The 17121-nt window shown below is 45.6% G+C and overlaps 1 protein-coding gene across 3 annotated transcripts in view; it reads left to right on the top strand.

The window, feature by feature from the left end:
- The first annotated feature begins 136 nt into the window (after positions 1-136).
- ZFHX3 (zinc finger homeobox 3) overlaps positions 137-17121 on the top strand; it is a 1230042-nt gene continuing 1213057 nt past the window's right edge. For all 3 annotated transcript variants that reach the window (XM_075939761.1, XM_075939759.1, XM_075939760.1), the window contains exon 1: positions 137-267. The gene's annotated coding sequence lies outside the window, so the exon portion shown is untranslated. The remainder of the gene's footprint in view (positions 268-17121) is intronic.

The raw sequence follows: 17121 nt of genomic DNA, 5'->3' as shown, positions 1-17121 counted from the left end.
CCGCCATCTTGGAAAGGTCACCGGAAGCACCGCCCCGCTCGCTAAAACGCCGCCGCCATCTTGGAAAGGTCCGGCCTGTGGGCCCCCGCCTCTGCCCAGAGAGCACGTCGTCGCCATCTTGAGAGGGTCAGTCGGGCGCGAAACGCCTCAGGCGCGAGAGGCCCTGCCGAGCTCGCGACGGGCGGGGAGCAGGCACGCGCCTGACAGGAATCGTCTCCCGCCTCCCGCGCGGAGTCACAGCCCCCGTTCTCCGCTGCGGCACGAATGGTAACGCTCCCCCCCCCCCGGCTCTCCCACACGCCCCCGCCTCTGGTCTGAGCGCGGGCCTCCAGCGGGCTCGCCCCGTCGCCTGGCCCGGGTCCGGCCCTCTCGGTCGCGGGCCCCCGGCGCCGAAGGGCTCAGGGCTGGCGAGATGCCAGGGAGGGGTTGGCTTCACCTCCCCCCCCCCCGCTCCTGATCCCGGTACAGGCCAAGCCCCCCCCATTTGTTGAAGTGCCCCAAGACTGTGCTACCTTGTGCCCCGTCCTTGGGCTGCTGAGAGGCCCGGGAGGGGCGCGTGCGGCGTCCTGCTTAGCAGGTAACATTTGGCAGGGCCGCGGGGGCAGGGCTACCCAGCACGAGCGCAAGTCGGGGGGGGGGGTAGCCCAGTGGTTTGCGCTTTGGCCTGCTGAGCCCAGGGGTGTGAGCTCAATCCTCAAGGAGCCCATTGGGGCAATCATCTGTCAGGGATGGCGCTTGGTCCTGCTGCGAAGGCAGGGACTGGACTCAGTGAGCTGTCAGGGTCCCTTCCAGCCCTAGGAGATAGGCCATCTCCATTCATTTAAATATAGCTCTGCTGGAGTGCACCTCTGCACGCTTCTGCTAGCAGCCTCCTTCAGCATGGTGCAGTGTTTCTTAAACCAAGGAGCACCAAACAATATTTTTGTCCTTATGAGGAACACCAAGGATTTTTGGGTGATCAAAAAAAAAAAAAAAAAGGTCAGGGGGGAAGTTATTGAGGAAAAAAAGGGTCAGGCAAAACTTAGTGAGAAAAAAAGGTTGCCTGCCCCTTTAAGGGCAGCCATTCTGAGTTCTGTTTTTCTCTGCAGCACACCTCCAACTGCCTTGCAGCACACCAGTGTGCCGCAGATCACAGTTTAAGAAACACTGGTATAGTGCCTAAACTGTGGGCTGTTGTACTTGAAGAGCCATTTAGACAGTCTTGGTGCCTACTAGCGAGGCACTGTGCACTGCAGGTTTTCCTTGGGATGGCTGTATCAGAGTTTTGCAGCCATTTTATGTTGATACACCCGAAATAAACTGACTGCAATTAAATCATGAATGGTCCCCTCTTAAGACTGTACATTTCTTGGAGCAGAAACCGTCCTACATCTTCCTTCATGTTTATACTGTACTCAGCAGTTGGTAGCTACTGTGTTAACGATCAAGAATAATTATACTTATGTCCTATGCACCTTTTCACATCTTCAAAGTGTTGTACAAAAGTAAACCAACTACTCTTTGCAGAAGTTAAGTGATATGCCCACTTCCCATTACTCAAAGTAAACAAAGAAGCTGAATGCTACAGTTAATCTTTACTCTTGCCTCTGGTTAGTCCTATAAATTTCATTGATTACTCTTTTTAGGAGACAGAGAAATTGCCTCAAGATACTGTACTATCATTGTCCTTAATGTGCTTTTTGCTGTAGTGGATTGAACTCTGGCTGTGGAATCATGGAACAAACCAGGGCCCTTATGGTCTTTTATATGTGTCCAAAAATAAAGAAAATATGGTGAATCTCTTTAGGACACTACATGAAGGTACATTTAGGCCTGGTCTACATTAGGAGTTTAACTCCAACTTAACCGCATCAGGTGGATTTTCTAAACAATGAGTCTGTGACAGGGTATGGTCACAAAAGACCCCCCCCCACTCCATCCCACTCCATTTATAACTTTGGAGACAATCCCCTCCTCACAGGTTGTATCGCTGCCAGGCCTTGATGGGGGCACTTCTGCTGAGTTCAAATTTTTAATCACTCACACTACAAGTGAGTTAAGGCAGTTGGGTGTGATCTATGGCGGCCAATTGGTCTACACAGTGGGGGCTCCGTGAAACAGTTTATTAACACATGAGAGTGTATGTGTCTGTGTATGGTGGGGTACATGGTTTATAGGACAGCATACTTAATGCAAGGGGCACCTTGTTAAGAACAACATGCATGACTGTCATATTGCTGTCTGGCCTTTCACAAAACTGTTTTTCAAAGCCTCTCTCATTTGCAGTGCCCTTCGATGTGCTCTCATTGCCATAATGTCTGTCTGCTCATAATTAGTGGCTAGGCACTCTGCCTTCCTCCACCCCCCAGCATAAAAGTTTCCCCCCTTATTTTCACAGATATGGAGCACACAGCATGCTGCCACAACAATGGGAATGCTGATTATGCTGAAATCTAACCTAGTAAAAAAACTGTGAAACCTTTCCTTTAAACATCCAAAAGCACATTCTACCACCATTCTGCACTTCCTCAACTTGTATTGAACTGCTCTTTACTGTAGCCCAGGCTGCCTGTGTACAGCTTCATGAGCCATGAGACCAAGGGGTAGTCTGGGTCTTCAAGGATCACTACTGGCATTTCAATGCGTCTCATGGTAATTTTCCAGTCTGGGAGGAAAGTTCCATCTTGCAGCTTTCTGAAGAGACTGGAGTCTCTAAAGATGAGTGTGTCATCCACCTTTCCCAACCATCTCACATTTGACATCCGTGAAACAGTCCTTGTGATGCACCAGCACCTGGAGCACCATTGAGAACTACCCTTTGCAGTTCATGTACTCTTTGGCAAGGTGAAGTGCCAAGATAGGGGTGTGCATACCATCTGTGACACCACTGCAGTTAGAGAACCTCTATTATGTCCTGCATGTTTCCTAGAGTCACTGTCCTTTGTAGCAGAAGGATATTGACGGCCTTGGTGTGATGGACTGGGCCAGGTCTGGGCGAATTGCTCTAAACCAGGGCTGCTTACATCCTTGGACTTGAGACCTTTCCCAAATAGGCCACAAACCAGTTACACCGAATGCTTCAGCTGCCAATCCAGCTAGCAGGAAGGCTTATGAGCAAAACCCCTCAAACACTCCAGCTCTCCCTGTGCCCCAATCAGCCCCGGGCCTTACACACAAGTGAAGGGTAATAGAACCCAATCTCACCTACCCCGAACGGGTTCTCCTGGTCCCCAAGAACCAGCTACAGATTCCCAGTCAATTTACACTTTAGATCTTACCCACAAGATCACGCTGGGCCAGTCCTTTAGAATCTAAAATCTAAAGGTTTATTAATAAAAAAGAGTAAAGGTGGAGAGAAAGGTTATTAAGGAGAATACATTACATGCACCAATCACCAAGTTCTTGATGCAGGCTCTCAGCAGAGATGTTATAAACTGCTATCTTATAAGTCTCTGGTGTATATCCTATGTCAGGATGAGTCAACAATCCTTCCCGGCTCCCTATCCCTTGCAAGACTGCATCTAGAATCAGTAGCAGAATTGAAGACAAAATGGAGTCCGCCTCATGGCACTTTATAACCATTCCTGGTACCTTCCAAGCTGGAGTGGGTCACATGGTCAGGTGATCTATCCGTGTGTCTCATGCCAGCAGCCATTAGATACTGATTGGTTGCATGTTTCCAGTTGCATTCCTCAGGTGTGTATTGGCCACCTTGAGTGCCATTGTTCTTGGGGCCGTGCTAATTAGCATAGTCATTCATTGGGCATTCCTTCTTTACAACAGGCAGTCCAGGCCTATGGCTCTATCTCAGACAGAGAACATTCACATACCAGCACAGAGTCCATATTCGTAACTCCACATGCAAACATCACACAAGTACATGAATAGCATACATAGAATCAGTAGAACATAAGCTTTCATTTGACAGCTCACACGGTCCCCTTTGTATAGACTTTGGGGCAAACTCCCCACCCCCCGTGGGTGCAGCAGTGATCTGGCTGCTCCGCTTAAAATCTAATAATGTGACACTTGGCTACTTAGATCACAGCAATCCACATTGTAGATTTCCCCACTCTGAATTTCTTCCCAGCTGACCAGTAGCGGTCTAGATTTGTAAGCTTCCATAGGGCTATTGCCATTTGTGTGACGGAGTGGCAGGGCCGGCCTTAAGCCAATTTGGCCGAATCGGGCCCCACGCCTAAGGGGGCCCTGCGTCCCTGAACCCGGAAGTGCCAGCGAGTTACAGAGCCGGGGGCCCTGCTCCACCAATATGTGGAGCTGGGTCTCTCCCCCAGCAATTCCTGGAATGGGCCCCGGACCCTTTCTGCTGGCCCCCCCGTGCATCCTCCCACTCCGCCCCCAGAGCGTCCTCCTCGGCCCTGGACCATCCCTGCTGTGCGTGGCTCAGCACGGCTCCCCCTCACCTGCTGCTGCTGCTGCTTTCATGCGCGTTGCAGGTGGGTGGGGAGGACACCTGGGCGTGACGTCACGTCACGGCCCGGGATTTTAAAACTCTTTGGAGGCAGGTTGCGGGGCTGCCTCCGGGTTCAGCCTCCGGGGCCTGAGCGCAGACTCCGGCCCCGCAACGTGGAAGGCAGAAGGTAGGGAAGGGGAAGGGGCGGAGGCGGAGGCGGAGGCGAAGGGGAGAGGAGGGGAGCGGAAGGAAGGGAAAGGAAGGGGCTGAGGGGAAGGGGGAGGGGAAGGGGAAGGTGCTTGGGGGAAGGTGCTGAGGGGGAAGAAAGGGGAAGGCATCAAGAGACAGGGTGGAGGAGAGACATATGCCAGGGGGCCAAGTGCAGACAGTGAGGGAAAGGGCAAGAGGGGAGGTGTCAGTGGGAGGGAGGACAGGGTGATGCTGGGAGAGGAAGGAGAGGGGAAATGCGTTGGGGGCTGAAGGGGGAGGTGCTGGGAGAAGGCTTGAAAAAAGGGGTGGGCATGAGAAAGGTGGGGATGGAGCAAGTCGTGTGAGGGCACAGAGGGGCAGGAGGGGAACGGAGCAGAGAGTAGTGAGGGGGTGGGCATCAGGGAAAAAGAGGGCAAAGCGGGCAGGGGCAGTAAGGGAAGGTGCAGGTGCCAGGAGATTCTGGGGTGAAGCAGAAGGGCAGACACCTGCAGGGGAGGGACCAGCGCCTGAGGAGAGAGGCAGGGCAGGTGTGTAGAGGGAGGTGTTAGAAGAGGGGTAGCTCACATGATCAGAGTGGGGCTACTGGAGGAGTGGGCACAGGGGGGAGAGAATGGCTGGTGGAGGGGGGCAGGTCGCAGGAGGGCTGTGGGCAGCGAGAAGGGCAGGAGTCAGGACAGCAGAGGAGGGTGAGAAGTTGGGGGGCAGCAGGCACCAGGGGAGATGATGGAGCAAGGAGAGGAGACATGGCAACACAGAGAAAAGGTAAAGGTTTGTAAAATATTTATTAATAACTTGGTATGCTGCCCACATCCAGTTTGTTTGCATCCCGCAGTGCAGTTTGGGTTTATGTGGGGATCAACACATGGCCCGCGAGTGGGAGCCAAAACAAAAAAGTAGTCAGTGTAATGATCTTCTGTTGATACATGTTTTAGTAGTTAAATTCTTAGACTGTCATTGCTCATGAAAAGTGCTGTCATGTGGGTAGAAATTGGGTAAATATTGCATTTTATTAATATCAGCAGAACTGACTTAAATGGGGCCTTTGTGTTGCACAGTCTTGCCTTAATCTTTGTATTCATGCCTGTCAGTGTGAGAGAAGTATTTGTATATATTTGCTTGCATATGCAACCATACTTAAGTTGAGGCCCGCAGCATGTTCTGTAAGTATCAATGTGGCCCCTGGGGCTTCCAAAGTTGAGTTGCTCTAGCTCATCCCTGTCAGGTGTCTGTCTAACCTGGTCTTAAATATCTCCAGTGATGGATATTCCACAATCTCACTAGGCAATTTATTCCAGTGTTTAACCACCCTGACAGGAAGGAAGTTTTTTCTAATGTCCAACCTAAACCTCCCTTGCTGCAATTAAGCCCATTGCTTCTCATCCTAACCTCAGAGACCAAGCAGAACAATTTTTCTTCCTCTTCCTTATGATACTCTTTTAGGGTATGTCTACGCTAGCCCCTTAGTTCGAACTAGGGTGGCTAATGTAGGCATTCGAACTTGCAAATGAAGCCCGGGATTTAAATATCCCAGGCTTCATTTGCATGTTTCCGGGCGGGCGCCATTTTTAAATCCCCTTCGTTTGAACTGACTGCCCGTGGCCGGGAAGATGAAAATGAAGCCCGGGATATTTAAATCCCGGGCTTCATTTGCAAGTTTGAATGCCTACATTAGCCACCCTAGTTCGAACTAGGGGGCAAGGGTAGACATACCCCTAGATACTTGAAAGCTGCTCTCATGTCCCTTTTCGGTCTTCTCTTTTCCAAGGCAAACAAGGCCAATTTCTTCAGCCTTGCCTTATATCTCATCTACTCTAGACCTTTCATCATTTGTGTTGATCTCTGGACTTCCTCCAGTTTCTCCACGTTTCCTGAAATGTGGCACTCAGAACTGGACATGATACTCCAGCTGGGATCTAATGTAGATGGCTCATTCCCTGCCTAGGGGACGTGAGACTGGGTGGGTTAATTTCCAGTCCTCCTGTTTATTCTTTTCCTAAGCCAGGATGGCATTGTAGTTCTGATGGGGGCTCTACAGGAAGGCAGCCCGCACTGCCCCCTGCCTGAAACCTTGTGCAGGGGTTAAACAGCTGTCCAGCCCACCCTAGAGGTGACTGCATTTCAGCGTGCCTGAAGCAACACTGCACCAGCAATGGACAGGAGAATGACTCCCGGGCATGGCTTGCTCATGACTGCTTCAGTCCCGTTGATGGGCCTCAGACTCTTTCCTTCCACTCCCCCACATTGCAATGGGGCTGTAGACTCTGGGGGAGAGGGGTGGAGGCAGGCAGGGTGTCTCCCTGCAGGAGATGTAGACATGTCTCTGTATTAGTCATGCTCTCATTGAAGTTTTTAGCTTTGTAGTGAGACCTTTTACATGGAAACTTTGTATTACGTCTTGGTACAACAGTCCCTAGGACAAGTGAGGCAGAGACTGTGCCTGTGGGGTGAATGAGGTGGGAATGGATAAGGCGGAAAGTGAGCACCTCTGGGCAGTTGCAAAGGTTGGAGAGGGGATGGAAGCCAGATCCAAGATCAATGAGCCCTGGGAAGTGGGCCCATTGAAAGGAGACTGGACCTGTGGATGCCTTGGGGGTCTGCAGCAAGGGCCTGCTTTGGGAAACCCCCTCTTTGGAGGTGAACATGGCAACATTGAGACACCACTCAAAAGCAGGCTCCATAGACACTAACTGCAGATTCATGGGACGGCTCTCATAGATCTTGCACATGCATAAGATGATAGATCTGCAGGAGGGGGGGAAGTGGAGTAGTGAGGGGGGCCGGAGGGGTCAGTTGACCCTGGGAGAAAAAATAATATCAAATTTAGTTAAAAATAGATGTTACACGGTTTTAAAAGGAATACCATATCAACTGCCTTTTGTCTATTTTTGTCTCTCTAAAATTTTCAAAAGAACTTGAGTGACTAAAGTCATTTTTGAAAATTGAACTTGGAAATCTAAGCTCAGATTTTCAAAGGTAATTAAGCTCCTAAAGAGACAGTTGCCAACTCGGATCTTCAAAGATATCTATCTGATCTTTACACACCTTTGAAAATCTGGTCATAAGTGTCCTAGTCAGTTCTGAACGTGAGATATAGGAGCCCAGTCCTAATTCCTTCAGGCTTTTTATTTTGAAATTTGAACATTTATCTACACTAATTCCCATCCTTTCTCTTTCACTATCTAATACATGCATGGATCAAAATTATAGGTGCTTTGTGAATATGCTGACTTGACAGTGGAAAGATTTCATATTGTCATGTATGATTCCTGGTAACCCATCTCAAATATGAAAAACTAGGTTGATACCTGTTCATATCAGGAGCTGTTGAATTCAGTTGACCATTTGCAGTATCTCATTAGGATGTTTAGTGGAGAAGATATTGGTTTTTTTTAAATGTATACTGTGGGCAAAGCATGGGCTCACAAGAATTCCTCCATTGTTTTACCATGAGTCTCAGAACATTTGGTGATAGAAATGTAGCCGTGTTAGTCTGGGGTAGTTGAAGCAAAATGCAGGACAATGTAGCACTTTAAAGACTAACAAGATGGTTTATTAGATGATGAGCTTTCGTGGGCCAGACCCACTTCCTCAGATCAAATAGTGGAAGAAAGTAGTCACAACCATATATACCAAAGGATACAATTTAAAAAAAATGAACAAATATGAAAAGGACAAATCACATTGCAGAACAGAAGGAGGATGCGGGGGGGTGGGAAGGGGGAGGAAGGAAGGTAAGTGTCTGTGAATTGCTGATATTAAAGGTAGGGAGAGTGGGATGTTTGTGAGTTAATGGTATTACAGGTGATAATTGGGGAAACTGTCTTGATAATGGGTGAGAAAGTTCAAAGACTTGTTAAGTCCTTGTTGGTAAGTGTCGAATTTTAACATGAATGACAGTTCAGAGGATTCCCTTTCAAGTGCAGATGTAAAAGGTCTTTGTAGCAGAATGCAGGTGGCTAAGTCATTTAGAGAGTGTCCTTTCTGGTTAAAGTGGCAAGAAACTGTTTTCTCTTTGTGATCTTGTCTAATATCTGTTTTGTGGGCATTAATCCTTTGGCGAAGTGTCTGAGATGTTTGTCCAATGTACATAGCAGACGGACACTTTCGGCACATGATAGCGTAGATTATATTTCTGGATGCGCAGGAATATGTGTTCTTGATCTTATAACTCACTTGGTTAGGTCCAATAATGGTATCAGCAGAATGAATATGTGGACAAAGCTGGCAACGGGGTTTGTTGCAAGGGAAGGTACCAGGGTTGGTATTAGTGTGGTATGTCCTGTGGTGGTTGGTAAGAATCATCTTGAGGTTAGGTGGTTGTCTATAGGAGACTATGGGTCTGTCTCCCAGAGCCTCTTTGAGTATGGTATCCTGTTCCAATATAGGCTGTAGTTTCTTGATAATGTGTTGGACAGGTTTAAGTTGGGGGTTGTAGGTGATGACAAGTGGTGTTCTATTGTTGGTTTTCTTGGGTCTGTCTTGAAGTAGATGGTTTCTAGGTATTCGTCTGGCTCTTTCAATTTGCTTTTTTGTTTCTCTGGGTGGGTAGTTGAGATTTATAAATGCTTGGTAGAGATCCTGAAGCTTCTGGTCTCTGTCAGTGGGGTTAGAGCAGATGCGGTTGTATCGAAGGGCTTGGCTATAGACGATGGATCGTGTGGTGTGTTCTGGATGGGAGCTGGATGCATGTAGGTAACTGTATGAGTCAGTGGGTTTTCTGTAGAGAGTGGTGTCTAATTTTCCATTGTTGATTTGTACGGTGGTGTCCAGGAAGTGGATCTCTCGTGTAGAATGGTCCAGGCTGAGGTTGATGGTGGGGTGTAGGTTGTTGAAATCTCTGTGGAATATCTCCAGTGTTTCTTGGCCATGTGTCCAGATCATAAAGATGTCATCGATGTACCGTAGGTAGAGGAGGGGTGAAAGGGGACGGGAGTTGAGGAAACGTTGTTCTAGGTCAGCCATAAAGATGTTAGCATACTGTGGGGCCATGCGTGTACCCATGGCTGTGCCGCTGATCTGGAGGTATAAGTTGTTCTCAAACCGGAAATAATTGTGGGTGAGAACAAAGTTACATAGGTCTGCTATCAGGTTGGCAGTAGTGTCCTCTGGGATAGTGTTTCTAATTGCTTGTAATCCGTCTTCATGTGGGATGTTGGTATATAGAGCTTCTACATCCATGGTGGCAAGGATGGTATTATTGGGGAGGTTATCGATGTTTTGTAATTTCCTTAGGAAGTCAGTAGTGTCTCGGAGATAGCTGGGGGTATTGGTTACGAAGGGTTTGAGAAGAGTGTCTACATAGCTGGATAGACCAGTAGTGAGCGTGCCAATACCAGAGATGATGGGACGTCCGGGGTGCCCAGGTTTATGGATCTTGGGAAGTAGATAGAACAATCCTGGTCGGGGGTCAGAAGGTGATTCTGTGAGGATTTGTTCCCGAGTAGCTGTGGGGAGGCTTTTAAGGAGACAGTGTAGTTTCTTTTGGTAGTCCAAGGTGGGATCAGAGGGGAGAGGTTTGTAAAATGTGGTGTTCGAGAGTTGTCTGGTTGCCTCCTGGTTATAGTCGGCCTTATTCATAACACATTTGGTGTTTTTCTAAAGGCCCTGGAGTCAATTGATTATGTAGGAATCTCAGCTTTCATTTAAAAAAAGTTCTCTATACTTCTGGGCCTTACAGCTAAGGTGGAAAGCTTTAAAACATGAACCTTAAATACTCAAGAAACAAAAGGCCAATAAAAATCCAACATGTTTTATTTTTAAAAAGTCTTATGATTTGTAGACCATTCTCATAATTTTGTGTAGGCGTTCCTTGTGATTTTTGGGTTGGCAATACTGCTCTTTGATTGGTGAATTTAGAGAGGTCTCTCCCTTCAGTTTCCTTTTCCACCCTCCTTTTTTGTCTCAGGTCATCAGAGAATCATAGAGACAATGGAGAGTAGGGTGAGTCCATGACTATGGGTAATGACTGGTCAGGGTGACTAACTATTATCAGCCAATGGTCTGAATGAGCTATCTACTGCCATCTGTTAATCAACTGTAGGAAAAGGCTTCACAAGCAGATCTTATTTATATAGACAACCTACTTTGCCACAGAGATCAGTAGACATACTTGCTGTGTCAAGGTGATCAATTTTGGCTCTTTTGGGTTGAAATTCACTTAAGACTTGGAGCTGGGAGAATGAAATGTTGTTATCCATATTGTATGATTAAAAGGTAAAAGACCTGAACTTAATATGACCTGGCTTAGAGTCTACCATAACTTGAACACTAAGCAGAGGATAGTGAGTCACATCTAATTGAAAGTCACAGAAGATGGAAACAGGTTTTATTTCTGGTTGTGTAGAGTCTATTTGGGAGTCCTCAATTATATCTGACACTTTACGTTCAGTGTTTAAAGGCAGAGCTGACTAGAATCAATTGAGAGTCCTTGTCTTGTCTCAGTGATCTCTTGAGCAAAAATCATTGATAAAATCTTGTGTAGACTGACCTGGGACTCAACATGCAGGCAGGCAGTGTGTTGAAGGGCATTGCAAAGGATGCAATGGTGGTGAGGTACCATATTACCTAGTGAAATCATTGGTGCTGAAATCACTAAGGACTGGAATTTGACCACAGAACTGACACTTTCTTAACAAAGACTCCATTTTTGCTATTTAAAAAGTAAATCAATGTAACAGAAAACTGCAACGCTCTCTGGTAATTTTTTAAAAATCAAACTTTAAACTTTATTGAAAAAATTGGATAGTTTGCAATTGAAAATATTTGACCTACACTTAAGACAGCTGTTTTAATTTTGTGTAAAATTTTGCATAATAAAGGATGGCATTTTGGTTTGAAAATGTTCAACTATATTGATATACATTTTGATCAGATCTACTTCTATTTGTATGTGGTTGAGGTTTGTTGTGTGTGTGGTTTTTTTTTTTCTTTTGCTAAACAAAAAATCCTGGGTGGGATTCAAAATGGTTCAAATTGGGCTCCACACTTCCTAAAGCCAGCCCTGCGGAGCGGGCCGGGTCTGGGCACCACTGAGGGCATCCACTCAGGGCGAATTGCTCAAGACCTGAGTTCCTTACAGCCCCTGACTGGAGTCCCTTCCCAAATGGGCCACAAACTGGTCACACCAAGCAAAACCCCTCAGACCTCCAGCTCTCCCTGTGCCACAATCAGCCCCAGGCCTAACACACAGTTGAGGGGTTATAGAACCCAATCTCACCTACCCTGAATCGGTCTTTCCGGTCCCAAAGAACCAGCCATAGTTCCCAATAAATTTACAATCTGTATCTTATGCACAAGATCACACTGGGCCAATCCTTTAGAATCTAAAATCTAAAGGTTTATTAATAAAAGAAAGAAAAGCATGAGAGTAAGGTTGTTAAGGAAAACACATTACATGCATTGAATCACCAAGTTCTCGATGCAGGCTCTTAGCAGAGATGTTATAAACTGCTATCTTAAAAGTCTCTGGTGTATATCCTATGTCAGGATGGGCCCAAGATTCTTCCCAGCTCTCTGTCCCTCGCGAGGCGGCATCTGGGATCAGGAACAAAATTGCAGACCAGATGGAAATTGCCACATGGCATATATATACCCTCTCCTGGCATCTTCCTGGCCAGAGCAGGTCACATGGCCCAGTGACCTATCCCTGTGTCCCATGTCAGTGGCCATCAGATACTGGCTGGTTTGCAGGTATTTCCAGATGCATTTCTCAGGTGTGTATTGGGCTCTCAGAGAGCCTTGTTCCTGGGGCCTTGCTAATTAGCATAGTCACTGGCTAAATATTCATTGCCCATTGCTCTGTGGGTATGTCTACACTACCACCCTAGTTCGAACTAGGGTGGTAATGTAGTCAACCGGAGTTGCAAATGAAGCCCGGGATTTGAATTTCCCGGGCTTCATTTGCATGTTGCCGGGCGCTGCCATATTTAAATGTCGGACTCCGTGCCCCGCGGCTACACGCGGCACGAACTAGGTAGTTTGGACTAGGTTTCCTATTCCGAACTACCGTTACTCCTTGTGGACACTCCCCTCACACACCAGAACCTAGGCGGCCTCAGGCTAGTAGATTTTATGTGTGCCAGCCCTGCAGGGGTAAAACAGGGGAATGGAGTGCCAGTTCAGGCTCCTCAATGATGGGGGGGGGGAGCCCCAAATCTTGGGGGCTGAATCCAGGCAAGCCAGGAGCTGCATCTGGTCCCCGGCCTTTCGTTCCCCACCCCTGCTGTACAGCAATTTAGTTAGCATCCCTTCTTCCCCATATCTCTTAAGATCCTGATGACCTTCAGACACTGCAGCGTTGAAGCCCATCTAAATATGAAGAAAGCTAGATTATGTTGCTAGATTTGTTCACTTTCTTCTTGAGGGTTTTTGTTAGGGTATCTTGCTTTGCTTTAGTTTCTTGTGCAGCCTTGTATATACCTTCATTGAGAAAGTTTCCCTTGCTGTCCAAAATCCTGTGGTCCTTGACAAAAGAGGGAGATGGAGATGAACCTAAACACTGCATCCTAAACCAGGTTCAGAACTCAACCTCTCTCCATAATGAGATTTTGTACTCCCAAGGTCAGGAATGTGTCTATGTGGAGGTTTTGGTCTTGGCTATCTCTAGTAGGAGAGATAAATCACTTTAACCTCATGGGCCCTGATCCTTTCACTCTACTAGCCAGTTCTTAAGTTTCCCATGGTGGTTTATAGCCACCATCTTTTATTTCCAGCCATTGTCTTTCAGAATATAGTTTTTCATGTCAAACCCTTATCAACGTAAAGAGTTCTTGATACTGTCTAAAGAAAATACATTTATATTGCCTTCTTAAATAAGACTCTGCTTAAATCTGTCAGAATTTACAAACTATACACAGAGAGACCTCTTGTGGAATTTTTAGAGGTTACACCTTTTTATTTTGTGTTTTAAAATATTTTTCTTTCTGGTAAGATTTTTGTTTTTTTCCAGCAGAGGGAGACATCTGACCATGAAACCAAATGGTTAGCAGCAGTATTGTGTAGCTTGTTTTATCAATATACATATAAAACTCAATGTTCAAATTAACTAGTTCAATAAGTAATTTAGCTCATTGATTTTTGGGCATATCCTAAGTGCCATTACAAGCTACGGATATTTTAAATGCCATTACCTAATAGAAGGAATGTTTTAAGCACCTTTTATTGATTTTATTACTGCTTTATTTTGCTGTCTTGGTTTAAAATCATTTTAACCACTCTGTAATCAAGAAGAAATATATCGTTGGTGAAATACAGTCAATTTCCTAAAAACCTTTGACATCGTTAAATAAGGAATTACAGTTGTTAAATCATGTCAGGCAATAACCAAGGGACAGAAAAGATATAAAATTTGGAGCAGTGGGCCAGCATACCAGTAAGCTGTTTTGACCTTTGGCATTCAGACTCTGTATGTGACAATCACACTTCAATTCTCTTCTTGGTTCTTACATCAGTAAGAAGAGATTTAAAATCTCAGCATGCCAGGAAGGTTGCTGAAGGATAACAGAGTATGATTTAGAGACAATTAAAGGGCATTTTAATGACCTGCTGTGACTTTTTGTTAAAATTACTTTCTAACTTAGCAAATTTGAAGTTTCATTTGCCAGATTGTATTGCAGGTAGTGTAGTATATTGATGTTCTACACAAAAGGAGTAAATTGAATCTGCTCACAGGGATTTTCAGCTACTTCCTTGCCCAGCTCTTTTGACTTGAGAAGATTATCAGTATTATTGAGTTAATCAGTTGGTGAAAGTAGACTGGGAATACAGGCTCTACATTGCCTAATCAAAGAATTGCAAAAGTATGTAGCGAGCTCAATAAAAAACAGCTAATGAGTTGATTGCATTGATATTTTATGTAATTTAACTGTAGAATGGCAAACATCAATACCTCTATATGATTTGGCAAATGATTGTTGAGCGGAGATTTAAAATTTAAAGAGATTCTACGGAAAGCATCTGGCAACGAGCCAAGACTAGGGGGTTGAATTTTGCCCATTAAATGGAATTGACCAATAAAGTCAAGTGTTTTAATCATTACTATTTTTTTATAAAAAATAATTTATAGAAGAAATTTACAATTGTATACATGGCTCTTTTCAGATTATCTGGTTCTGAAAAATAAGAAAACAAAAGGAAAATAAATTGGGGTTTATAAAATGCAGAAAGGCTATACATTGAATTAATAAAAATATTTTGCATGGTTATAAATACTGTAAATATGATATGTAACTGATATAAGTACTGACGATTTGCTAGTTACATTTTAATGACAAAAATACCAGGAAGGAGGGAAGTCAACACCAAGAAACATTAGGCTATGTCCTTGGAGTTAGAAATCTGCTATGGCTGATGTGCTAAGTATCCCATGCATGAAGCACCAGTTGCAGCTAGTTAGGGATATAAATCAATTTTATTATCTAAAAATAGCACATTAATTGTCCATGATAATGTGAGCTATAACTTCATGCTTATTTTTCATTTTTCTCTTTTTCTATTCCTGCTTGATTTTTTTTTTTAGGTATTGTCACTTTTGTGCTTATAGCTGAAACTATTGGGGGTAATAGGTAGTGACATTTGTGTAGGATTTTTTGAACCAGAGCTCTGCCAGTTTCAAAAACTGTGTCAGCAACAAGACAGCAGGCTATTGAAGCCCAGTTGCTGAGCAATTCTTTTGTTTGGTTATATCAAAGTCTGTGCTCTTCTCTTCCTACTGGGAATTGGTCTGATAATCCAGGAATGTGGGGCCTTCAGTTAGCAATTAGTATGTGTCTTCAAACTCCAAAGGAATTAGATGGTGTAGCAGTTTGTTTTTATTTCCCTTTATAGCATCTAGCAGTACCTTGGAGTAGGGATGTAAGAGACTAGTCGACTAGTCGACTATCCGATAAGAAGCTTATCAGATGGTCAGCTAGTGATGTGACTAGTCACTCCTCCTCTTCCCCTGCCCCTGCTGACTCTACTAGAGAGGCAGCAAAGGGGGGTGGTGGAGCAGGAGCACTGTCTCCACGGAGTTCAGGGGAGGTAGAGGCACAGTGGAAAATGGTGTGAGTGGGGACTGAAGCGGCTCCGGGGCTCTTGTACATTTCAAAAGCTCAGATGCCGCAGTGAGCGCGGGGCCAGAAAGGGGGAGTCCTGCTGGTCCCACACTCTGGGTATGTCTAGACTATATGCCTCTGCCAACAGAGGCATGTAAATTAGACTACCGTAGGGTATGTCTATACTACCCTCCTAATTCGAACTAGGAGGGTAATGTAGGCATACCTCACTTGCAAATGAAGCCCAAGATTTGAATTTCCCGGGCTTCATTTGCATAAAGCCGGCCGGCGCCATTTTTAAATGCCAGTAGTTCGAACCCCGTGCCGCGCGGCTACACGCGGCACGGAGTAGCTAGTTTGGATTAGGCTTCCTAATCCGAACTAGCTGTACTCCTCATTCCACGAGGAGTACAGCTAGTTCGGATTAGGAAGCCTAATCCGAACTAGCTACTCCGTGCCGCGTGTAGCCGCGCGGCACGGGGTTCGAACTACTGGCATTTAAAAATGGCGCCAGCCGGCTTTATGCAAATGAAGCCCGGGAAATTCAAATCTTGGGCTTCATTTGCAAGTGAGGTATGCCTACATTACCCTCCTAGTTCGAATTAGGAGGGTAGTATAGACATACCCTGACATAGTCAATGAAGTGAGGATTTAAATATCCCCCACTTCATTAAAATAAAAATGGCTGCCGCGTTGTGCCAGCTCAGCTGATCGTCGGCACAGCGTGGCAGTCAAGACGCGGATTCGTCAACAGGGAACGCCTTTGTCGACTGCTCCCTTATGCCTCTTGAAACAAGGTTTACAGGAGCGGTCGACAAAGGCATTCCCTGTCGACCAATCCGTGTCTTGACTGCCGTGCTGTGCCAACGATCAGCTGAGCCGGCACAGTGCGGTGGCCATTTTTATTTTAATGAAGTGGGGGATATTTAAATCCCCACTTCATTGACTGTGTCGGATAGTCTACCCTCTCTAGGGGTCTTCCACTTTTGAATTCAGTTCAAAGGTGGCGGCACCCTTATAGACTAATCAAATAGTTGATGGAAATCCCATTGACTATTCGATTAGTTAATCTAAATTTAACATCTCTACCTTGGAAGCTATATCCTCATTAGGCCTTGAACCGTACTAGTCATATTAGTTATCAAGCTTGTCAACTGATTTCTATTATGGTTATTGCTAGCACAATTTTCTTGTCCAGTTTGGCAAGGAACATTTTTAGCTACCCTATCAGGTAAAACCATGCTATAGACTTTGGGTATCAAACTTATTGTGAGGACAGGTCCAAATTCCCATTTTGATAGTATGGTCCAGAGACAGAAGTATAAATTTAGAGTTATGCATGTCCCTTGACGTATTATTTCCTTCCTTGCCTTCTTCCTTCTACCCACCCATCCACCCACAGGTTGAATCTCACTGGTCTGGCACTCTCTGGTCCACAAACATCCATGGTCTAGTCTGATTTTAGTTAGCTGGATGTCCACTTAT

The sequence above is a fragment of the Pelodiscus sinensis genome, chromosome 12 (assembly GCF_049634645.1).
Source record: "Pelodiscus sinensis isolate JC-2024 chromosome 12, ASM4963464v1, whole genome shotgun sequence".
NCBI lineage: Eukaryota > Metazoa > Chordata > Testudines > Trionychidae > Pelodiscus > Pelodiscus sinensis.
Note: the sequence above shows the minus strand (reverse complement) of the source record. Positions and strands in the feature narration are given on the sequence as shown.